Here is a 10,103-nt window from a genome sequence, read left to right on the forward strand (position 1 = left end):
CTGAGCTGGTCTTGTCCTCTCCCCAAGCACACACATCCCAAGGGTGCATCCGACCTGGAGCCTCCACACACGCGGCTGGCACAGCATCTGGGATTTTATCACCACTGCAGAGAGTGAGTCGGGACAGACCCACTGCTGGTAACTCCAAATTTTTTTCGTGACTGAATGGCTTGATATGCACTAACTCGCATGGTATTCTTTGTAGTTGTTTTTTGCAGATATTTGCTCTTTCGACACGTTTGTATTACAAAGAAGAACATATGGCCCCCAAAAAAGCTATTTCTGTATGTACAGGCCCCAGAGTTTTCAGCTCTTTTTGTTTCTGATTTAGCTTTACAAAAAAACATCCCCCCTTTTTTTTACACTTTAAAGGTGTTTGTTTTTTTCCCTCTGCAAGGACCACATACAATCATACTTTAAAATTCCTTAAGGTCAATGGAGTTTGAGTGTATACATTTTACTTAGGAGATAAATAATGATCTTCAGGAGGCTTAGCAAACAAGTACAAAGAATGGATTCTCACGGAGCAAAAAGGTAGAGGGCTACACACAGCCACCTTGCCCCTCCTCAGGCATTTCTCCTGGCCTCCACCAGCCAAACTCACACAGACTCCTTCCATCATCATGACCAGAGCCTTGGCAATTGGGATTCAGAGGCTATACTCCCTTGACAGCTGGAGTGCAGAGAGTAACATGGGAGATGTAGAATTAATGGGAACAAAGAGTAACCCTGCCAAATCAAAAACAGAAAAGTGGGTAGATTCTATTGTGTAACGTTTCAGTTGAGGTATCCTGGCCCAGGTTGGGAAAAACTATAAAGTTGATGCATATGTATTTACATTGTTATAAGTGCTGAAATAGGTACCAGCGACCTAAGGACTGAGGTTTTCAGCTATGAAAATTAGTTACTTGTAGCTACATATCACAATATTTTTTATGATGATTGGGTAAAAAAATTATTTGAAGCTCACTTCACCCCATGATTTACCTCTAAAATGCAAAAATGATTATGATCAGTGCTATATTTCGAAGACAATATCAAAATTAAATGGTTAAAATGCATGAGCCTCAAGATCGTTCTATGCAGCTTTCAATCCTGGTTCTATCACTCACTAGTGATAGTCTGATAACTTATCCTCTCTAAGCTTCAGTCCTTGCATTTAATTAATATTCAATAGATGTTAGTTACTCACTATTTTGAATCATTTCTATATTGGTAAAGAAGCATTTATACTAGCTGTTTTTGTCAGGGTAAGCAATGTTAGCTGGTATAACAAACAATTCCAAAATTTCAGTGAGCTTAACACAATGAAACTGTTTTTCATTCACGTCACAGGACAAACTGTGGGGGTAATTCTGCTCACCAGTGTGGGACTCAGACTCTTCCTATCTAGTGGCTTCTCCACAGTCTATGGCCTTGGGGTCCATCACTGTATCCTCTCCATCTAGCCTGCAGAAAGAGAGTTCAGGTAAGTGCAGGAGATTTAGAGGGCAGGCTTAGAAGTAGCCTGTGTCACTTACGCGACTTTTTATGGACCATCTGCCCCCAACGAGATGCGAAGGGGCTAGAACATGTAGCATAGCATCATGAGCAGAGGAAAGGAGAACACAGTTCTGCAGAAACAAGGCCTCCTTATTCTTACTAGTCATCCTTGATACATCCTTAACATTGTTTTAAGCTCACTCAAGATGTAGAAATGAAAAGAGAAAACAATTATTTTATAGTCTATCAAAGTAATGCCATTATTATATATATTTATATATAATATTTATACAGTAGTATATATTTATGTACATATATTAAATATATAATAAATATATAGTAATATATAATAAATATATATCTATTAAATGGCAATTTATATATAATATTTACCTAGTAGTACCATTGCTATATGGCTCAGCCATAGTAGGTGTTCAATAAATGTTTGCGGTTTCATTAATTATTGTATATGAATTTACAAATGTTGGGCACATGAGCCAAATACTCTGTGTGAAACTTTAAAATATTCTTTCCACAGGTCTCTCAAAACTTGTGTATATATTTCACATTCTCCTTTTATTGGGCTCAGGAAAATAGAATATTCTTCACAGTAAAAAGACAAACCAAATTTCCAGAACAATATCAGGTTCTATATATTCTAATAATCTTACTGCTTATTTCTCCTGGACCTCATCTCTGCTTCTCTTTGTTATTTGGTTGAGAGTATAGAGAATGCAAAAGGGTAACGGTGTAGAGGTATTTGATGCAACCTGATAATGTTATTGTGTTATCAGTTAAGAACATGATCTTCACAATTTACCTATCTCATAGCTCTCATTCAAAAATGATCTAGAATTTCACCTATTTTGCAGAAGATCCTGAAAATCATTCAAATTGAGAGTATCATTTTAAAGAGAAATAAGTTTATGCCAACTAACCTTCACGAAACATAAACCTATAAATAGAAAATATTACGTGATTTAAATTTAAAAGTGACCTGTGTCTGTCAGGCCATTGAAATACACTAGCAAATTATTTCTTCCCTGGTGATACCCTACAAGAGTTAACTCAGAAATGTGTCAGAAGTTATGTTTGTTTTATAGAGGCTATAGTTATCAATGGGGGAGATTTTTCACTCCAAAAAAGAACACGAGTTGGTTTTTATAGAAAATTTTACTTTTTGAGTCTAGGAGAATTTGTTTCAATCATTTTCCAGCAAGAAGAATAAGCTACCTATATAATGTTGACAACATGGTGTCATGAAATAAAATTGAATTAAGCTTTCTAATACCTTATGATAAGAAAATACCAGCTAACCCATCCTGAGTACTTACTACATGCCAGATAGTTTCTAGATCCTTTAGGGGAGGCGCTATTATTGTCTTCATTTTACAGTTGGGAAAATGGAGACCAGGAGAAGTTAAGCAAATTGTCTTAAGGTCACAGTGCAGTTTGGAACAAAGCTGGAATTTGAATAGGGAACCTTGCTCCAGGGTCCAAGTGGTCAACTGAAACCAGTCCTAAACAACTAAGGGATGTAGAATTCTCTGAAACTGACAGTCAATGTAATGTGTTAAATATTTCTCATTCCTTTTCTGTGTTGAAAGATTACCACTTGGTACTCTAAGCCAATAATTGGTGTCTACTCCTAAACAAAGGAAAAAGTTATGAGAATAAGTTACTTATTTACTAGTTATTTCCTGCCCCTCTCCTCACCAGAAAACCTCCCTCTAAAAGTGACTACATGCTCAGAGCATCGGACCGACTGAATAGTGTGGAAAGTTGGTGAGGGCAAAAAGAAACTAATAACCCAGTGTGTAATCTCCCAAACTGGGTTTGGGTGGGAGAGGATGACAGCACCGAAGGCTCTTCAGAAGTTCATGTTCACATGCCTCTTGAAAACAGCATCTCCTCTCCAAGATCCCTGATCCTACTTTCCATGGAGGAGTTGGCTTTGATGTGAAGTTGCACAGCAAGCGCCCAGGAGCAAGAGCCCCACACAGCCAGCCTCCTGGAGAGGGCGGGGAGCTGCTTCATGGAGGATACTCTCCCTCCTCAACACTACTGACACCGTCACCACCACCCTCCCCCCACCAAGTATAAGCAAAACTCAAGCTTACAGGCAAGCCACAGAGAGGATGCACATTCTCCAACTCTTGTAGCGTCGGGTAAATGGATAACGGATGGATTGCAAGAGAGGATATTCAAATGTTCTTGGTTCTTTTTGCTTTTCTCAGTTGGTGCTTGCCATGAAACGAGTGAAAACCTTGTTCCTTTTTATTTTTTGCACACTGAAGGGTATTAACCTTTTATGGAGGGGAGATGGATTGGTCTTTTTGAAGTGCTTGCTTTGCTATTATAGCTCAAAGAAAGAAATCAGTTCCGCATTAAGCCGAGTCTCTCATCGTAGCCTGGGAGGCCAGAGGGACGTCATGTTTCCACTTTCTGAACTTAAGACACACAGCTAAGGGAAAGTCTTGGGATATCTCAGGTCTGCTCAGAGCCACTTGCAAATTAGTAGTAGCTATAATCGGATCAAAACTACCCAACTGTTATTGGTTGCTAAATGGGTGCAGCAAGGAGAAGCCCTCTTGCCCCCAGCGGTAAAAATGCCTCAGTCAGACACAGATGAAACAAAAGTGAGACAGTCTCTCAGGCCTTACAGTCTGTAGCTTTTACTCAAACTTTCCAAATTGTGGCGTAATGAGAAAACTTGGAAAACCACTTGAGAAATGCACCCAGACACTCAGATTGAATGAGCAAAGCGCTGTCCTCCATTGGTCTTCTCCGTCACTACGTCTGAAAGCTCTGCGCGTTCCTTGCTTCAACTGTGCAGATTAAGTTCCACAATGAGACACAAACTCTTCCTGTTCTCTCTCCCACTCCCCTTCTCTCCCTCAAAACTCTCTGGCCACCCACCTCACACTCCCACTTTGATCTACTCATCATGGCAGCCTCACAGCCACTGTGAGAGTGTAGCTTTTCCCAATGCACCCGAGGGGCAGGGCTCACCACCCTGATACATGTCCACAGCTTTAATCACAACCCAACTGTAGTAGTTCATCTTTGGTGCCAAAAGAAAAGTCTGGGAAGTGACCTAGAGTAAGTCATTTAAAAATCTCTGAGCCCCAGCTCCCCCATCTATCAAATGAAAATAATAAGGTATAGGAGGAAAACAATCATGAAAATCTACGACAGGTTTCTGGGCTTGTTGTGGTTCCTCTTTCTTCCGTCTATCAGGTGGCGATGCACTCCACGCTCTGAGCACAGTAGAGTTCTGCTTACATACTGGGCCAGTTATCCAACCAGAAGTGTTCACAGCTGTGAAGGACACCTCACTGAATCGCTAATTATCTATAAAAACTTAAATGTTCATTTGCTGTCACATTTCTTAAAGCTTTTACTTTCAGCAGTAGGGGAATAAATAACATGAAGATAGAAAATGGGTTGATGACATCATTACCCCAAACTTCATCCCCTCAAAGGGTTTTTTTCATTGTTGACATCTTGGCCAAAGAACAATATATCCTTTAGAAGAGGAGGAGACAATGATAAGTGACCTACTGCCATTTCTCCACTTTTTCTTCATGATGGCTCCCTGTCCATCTTTGGTAGGAGGCTACCTCTGGGACCCCAAGCAAAATCCTATCATTAGAGGTAGAAAACAGTAAATTTCTTTTTCCACTCTAGGCATCACAACAGCATATTTTATAGTGGGCTGCAGATGCTAAATTATTTGAATCTTCGTTCAGATGTTCCTAATTTACATTGTCTGTGGCAAATAAAAAGATAAGTACAATCCATATTGCAAATGCATCATACTATGATAAATCTGTAGCCTTCTTTCTCTGGGTCTTCTCCACCTCGTGGAATTTATATTGCAGTCATAATAATGTCAGATCTACACTATGAATATCTTCCTGCTAATTATGCCTAGTTTTTAAAACAGTGCCCATTTATGAAGACAGTATTATGGCATTCTTGATTATACCCTAAATAATTCTGTAAACATAAAACATGCTGAATAATATTGGAATTCCACTAAAGAACTACAATAAAAATAAAACTATCACATACATTCCAACATTGTTTTCTTTTTATGAAGAATGCTTTTGATGAGATGCAATGTCCTTTAAAACTCCTGAACTAAAAACATCCATAAATATTCATTCTGACATCAGTTTAATCCTAGAAATATACATTACAGAATTTAGCTCAAAGAACAATATCAAAATAATCATGACCACAATAATCATAGTACTAATCATAATAAGTAATATTGATTGAGTACTCAGCTAATTATGCCCTAGGTATAATTAGGCCATGCTTCCCTGCTTTGAAGATATTATTTTTTAATCCTTTTATCAATCCTTTCAAGGAGGGACTCTTCTTTTCCCCCATTTTATGGTTGAGGATACTGAGACTTGGGGAGATCAAGCACTTTGCTCAAGGTCACATGGCTGGTGTGATAGAATGTGATTAGCAAGACTTGGCTTGGAGGTCTATTTAAACTGCTTGTTTTTGTGAGTCCTCAGATTGCAAGAAAGAGCAGAGATGGTGGAGTGTTTCTCCAGCTAGGCTTTCAGCCTATCTCATCAACTTTTTTTTTTTTTTTTCATGCATGTAAAAGACCCAGAAGGCAAACTTACACTGTTGGGTGTTGCAGGCAGGGTCTCAGTGGCTACAGCATTAATGTAACGTAAATGTCCGAGAATCAGGCTCTGATTCGAGATCAGATGCGTTGGTATACAGGATACAACTGGATGACCTACAAGACTGCTTGTTGTTTCTCTCCTAATGGTCCTAACAACCCAACCCTGTTCTACTTCACTTACTGTCACTGAGTTCAGAACCTCTCCACTCTAAGAGCTTCTCAGAACACTGGCAGCAGCAGCAGGGTCCCCGCCTCCACTGTCTCTTCAACATGATCTTACGAAACCAAGGCAACTGATGAGGATGTTCTTCTGACATTGAAAAATTTTGATTCAATTTCCAAAGCTTAATTTATACCCGTCTTGGCCAAGGTTATGATCCTAAAGAGAATGTTCAGGCCAGCAGCATGGAACAGAGTCGGGGGTGGGGGAGGGGATTGTTACTCTGCATCTGTGATGGTCACCAGTACCTACGACATGCATGTAAATCTGGAGCAGTGCTGTGGTTTGACAGGAAAGTGGAGAGTGGGTTCTGAGTACCTGGAATTAAAAGTATTCAATTTCTTTCAAGTGAACAATCCTAAACCTGGTGAACAACATTAATAATTAAGATATACATGTGCTAGAGACACTAAAATGTAATTTACTCTCTTTGACATTCAAAATGTAATTTACTCTCTTTGATGTTACAAAAAAAGACAATCCAAATTTCCCTATAATTTAACTTTTAAAATCTAATGCAGTAAAAAACTGAAAGGCTAATAGCTTCATTAAAAACTACATTTATCCCCACAAAATTATCTCAAATCTTAATGTAATCAAGTGACCTGGCAACTTCTATACAAGGCAAGTTGCATGAATCGCCTCTGTGCTACTCCATACTCCAGGACATCACCACAAATAAAATCTTACACTTAACGAAAAGAGAATGATTCCATGTGCCTTGGGGAAAATTGGAAGCATTAGCAGAGATCTGTGCAAATGAATTTTTTGTGACCAATTATAACTTATTAAATAGGACTTGGTCTGAAATGAATATTGCAAGGTTTGGGGTACACTAATTTTTCTTAATACTTAAAAGGTTTATATCCTTCACAGATTTTTTTCCAGGGGATAAGTGAAAACGAAAATCCAGTTCAATTCATTTCCTCCGATATAGCACACTAGGACTTCCTCATTTAAACCGCAGACGACATCCTCTCTAGTCTCCTCCTCCCCTGAGCCTGAACAGAGGGATACTCTCTCAATGTATGCTCAGCCACCAGCTACCACAAGTCACTTAAGTAAACACGGAGGCACCTTGGTGAAAGCAATTGCATGGTCTGAATACCATCAACTGACACTTCTATTCAGTGACCCTCTCAGGTCTCAGAAATGGTCTTTTCAAATTCCGGGTCTTGAGATATTGATTTCAATCAGCAGCTTTTCCTAAGAGCATCATTTCAAAAATAGCCCTGTCACTATTTCTACTATCTCATCTCAGTTTCATCTGGGTTTTGTATTCCTATTTGAAACCATTCAGCGAGATGACACCAGAGGGCTTTACTGAGGCATTGATTCAACTTCATGCATAAGCAATCGAATTTATTCTTCTGTATATGAGAAAACATTAATATTTAAGTTTATAGAAGGAGCTTTCAGGTTTGAACAGGCCATTTGCTTTTTTTTCCTCTTCTTGTAGAAATAAAAAGGCCAAATTAGACCACTCTCATTATAAAAATTCTCAAGCTTGCTGCTAAGCTGGTGACTTAACAAATCAGCATCAACTCTGCCCTTTCAGAACATATTCGAGATGAACTGGGGAAAACAGCAAAAAAAGATGTGTGGGATGTGTGCCCACATGGAAGTAAAGCAGAAACATGAAATAATGAATTATAATTTCAATATAAATTTCTTACAGATGGGTCCCTGACATCTATCCAATATTAAGTTTCTCTCAAGTTGTAATTATAAGCTGTCCAACAAATATTTACTTAATGACAGTAATCAAAAGAAGGTTGACATGCATCATTTCACTTTGCAGTGAGAATGTGGAGGCTTAGGGTCACCCATAATCGTATCAGTTGGAAAACTCTTATATTGCCCTGATAACTCTCCCATGACAGATAAATTCAGGTTATTTTTCTATTTCAAAGGGAAAAGGAAAAGAGCCGATCTTAATTACTTTCTCTGCTCTAGCCCTGTGATAAATACTTGATATATGTTCTTTCATTTCATCTTTATATAGACCTTTAGAGGAAGTAATATCACATTTTACAAATGAAGAAACAGACTGATATTAAGTGTCAGCTTGCATCACTTAGTAAGAGGTGGGATTAGGATTTGAATCCAGTTCTTCAAAGCACAAATAGAGGCACAGTTTTAGCACCTACTACGTACCGAGTGTTATGTGAGATGAGGGGCATTTACAGCTGAACAGCATTCGGTTCCTGCCCTCAAAGAGCCCATATTCAAATATGGACAAATGCAAGAAGCTGAGGACAACTGAAAATACAGAGGAAAAGTTCTGAAGTTAAACATTAGCACACTGAGTACAGAGTATATGAAAAGAATAATGTGAGCAGGTTTCGGCCAGGAATGCAGGATTTTTCAACACTTGAAAAGAATGTTTCAAATTAGGAAATTAAGAAAGAAACATATTATCATTTTAAATACCAAAATAGCATTTGATAAAACTGAGTATCTGTTATTGAGGTTTACAAACTTACTAATATATTAAGTCAAAAATAAATAATTACGGGGGCTCCTGAAAGGCTCAGTCTGTTAAGCGTCCAATTTCGGCTCAGGTCATGATCTCATGGTTGGTGAGTTCAAGCCTGGCATCGGGCTCTGTGCTGACAGGTCCGAGACTACAGCCGGTTTCAGATTCTGTGTCTCCCTCTCTCTCTGTCCCTCCCCTGCTCATGCTCTGTCTCTCTCTGCCTCTCAGAAATGAATAAACGGTTTTAAAAATTAAAATTAGGGGCACCTGGGTGGCGCAGTCGGTTAAGCGTCCGACTTCAGCCAGGTCACGATCTCGCGGTCCGTGAGTTCGAGCCCCGCGTCAGGCTCTGGGCTGATGGCTCGGAGCCATCTGTTTCCGATTCTGGGTCTCCCTCTCTCTCTGCCCCTCCCCCGTTCATGCTCTGTCTCTCTCTGTCCCAAAAATAAATAAACGTTGAAAAAAAAATTTAAAAAAAAAATTAAAATTAATTAATTAATTAATTAATTGCAAATATAGAAAAATAAATATTCTTGTCAAAATCCAAAAGAATGAACTAAAAATTATTAGAAGTAATGAGTTAAATATCATTAGTATAAAATATACAAAAATTAAGCACTTTCCTATACACTATCAATTCCAAATGAGAAAAAAGTTACATAAAAAGATCCATGTGTTAGTGGATCACAAAATTATTCAGTATCAAAGAATAGAGCCAAGAAATACACAAGTCCTATTTGAAACAAGATAAGAAATTGTATTAAAGGATGAGAATATAGTGTCATATACTATTGGGGGGAGAGTCCACTTTTACAACATCTGTGGAGGGCAATTTGGTAGTATTTATCAAAATTGAAGATACCCTTTGACCCAGCAATTTTACTTTTAAAAATCTATTCTACTGAAATTTGTTCACAGATGCAAAAGGATCTATTTGCAGAGATGTTTATTATATATATATGTATATAATGTAAAAATAATAAATAAAAATTAGAAAGTAGATCTCTATCAAAAAGAGAATAAATAAACCATGACACATCCATACTATAAAATATTGTATGTTCATTAAAGAGAATAGAAGAGATATATAGAAACTGACATTGAAGGGTGCCTATAATACATTGTTGAATGAAAAAAAGGAGTTTGCAAAATTGTATTCTCTTTATTACTGTATACATTTCTGGATTATGTCAATTTTTAACTATTGTTTTCATAATTCAAGAAATATCCTATAACTCACAGTATGTTCTATAAATATTGTAACAGAA

The sequence above is a fragment of the Prionailurus bengalensis genome, chromosome B2 (genome assembly GCF_016509475.1).
Source record: "Prionailurus bengalensis isolate Pbe53 chromosome B2, Fcat_Pben_1.1_paternal_pri, whole genome shotgun sequence".
NCBI classification, from domain to species: domain Eukaryota; kingdom Metazoa; phylum Chordata; class Mammalia; order Carnivora; family Felidae; genus Prionailurus; species Prionailurus bengalensis.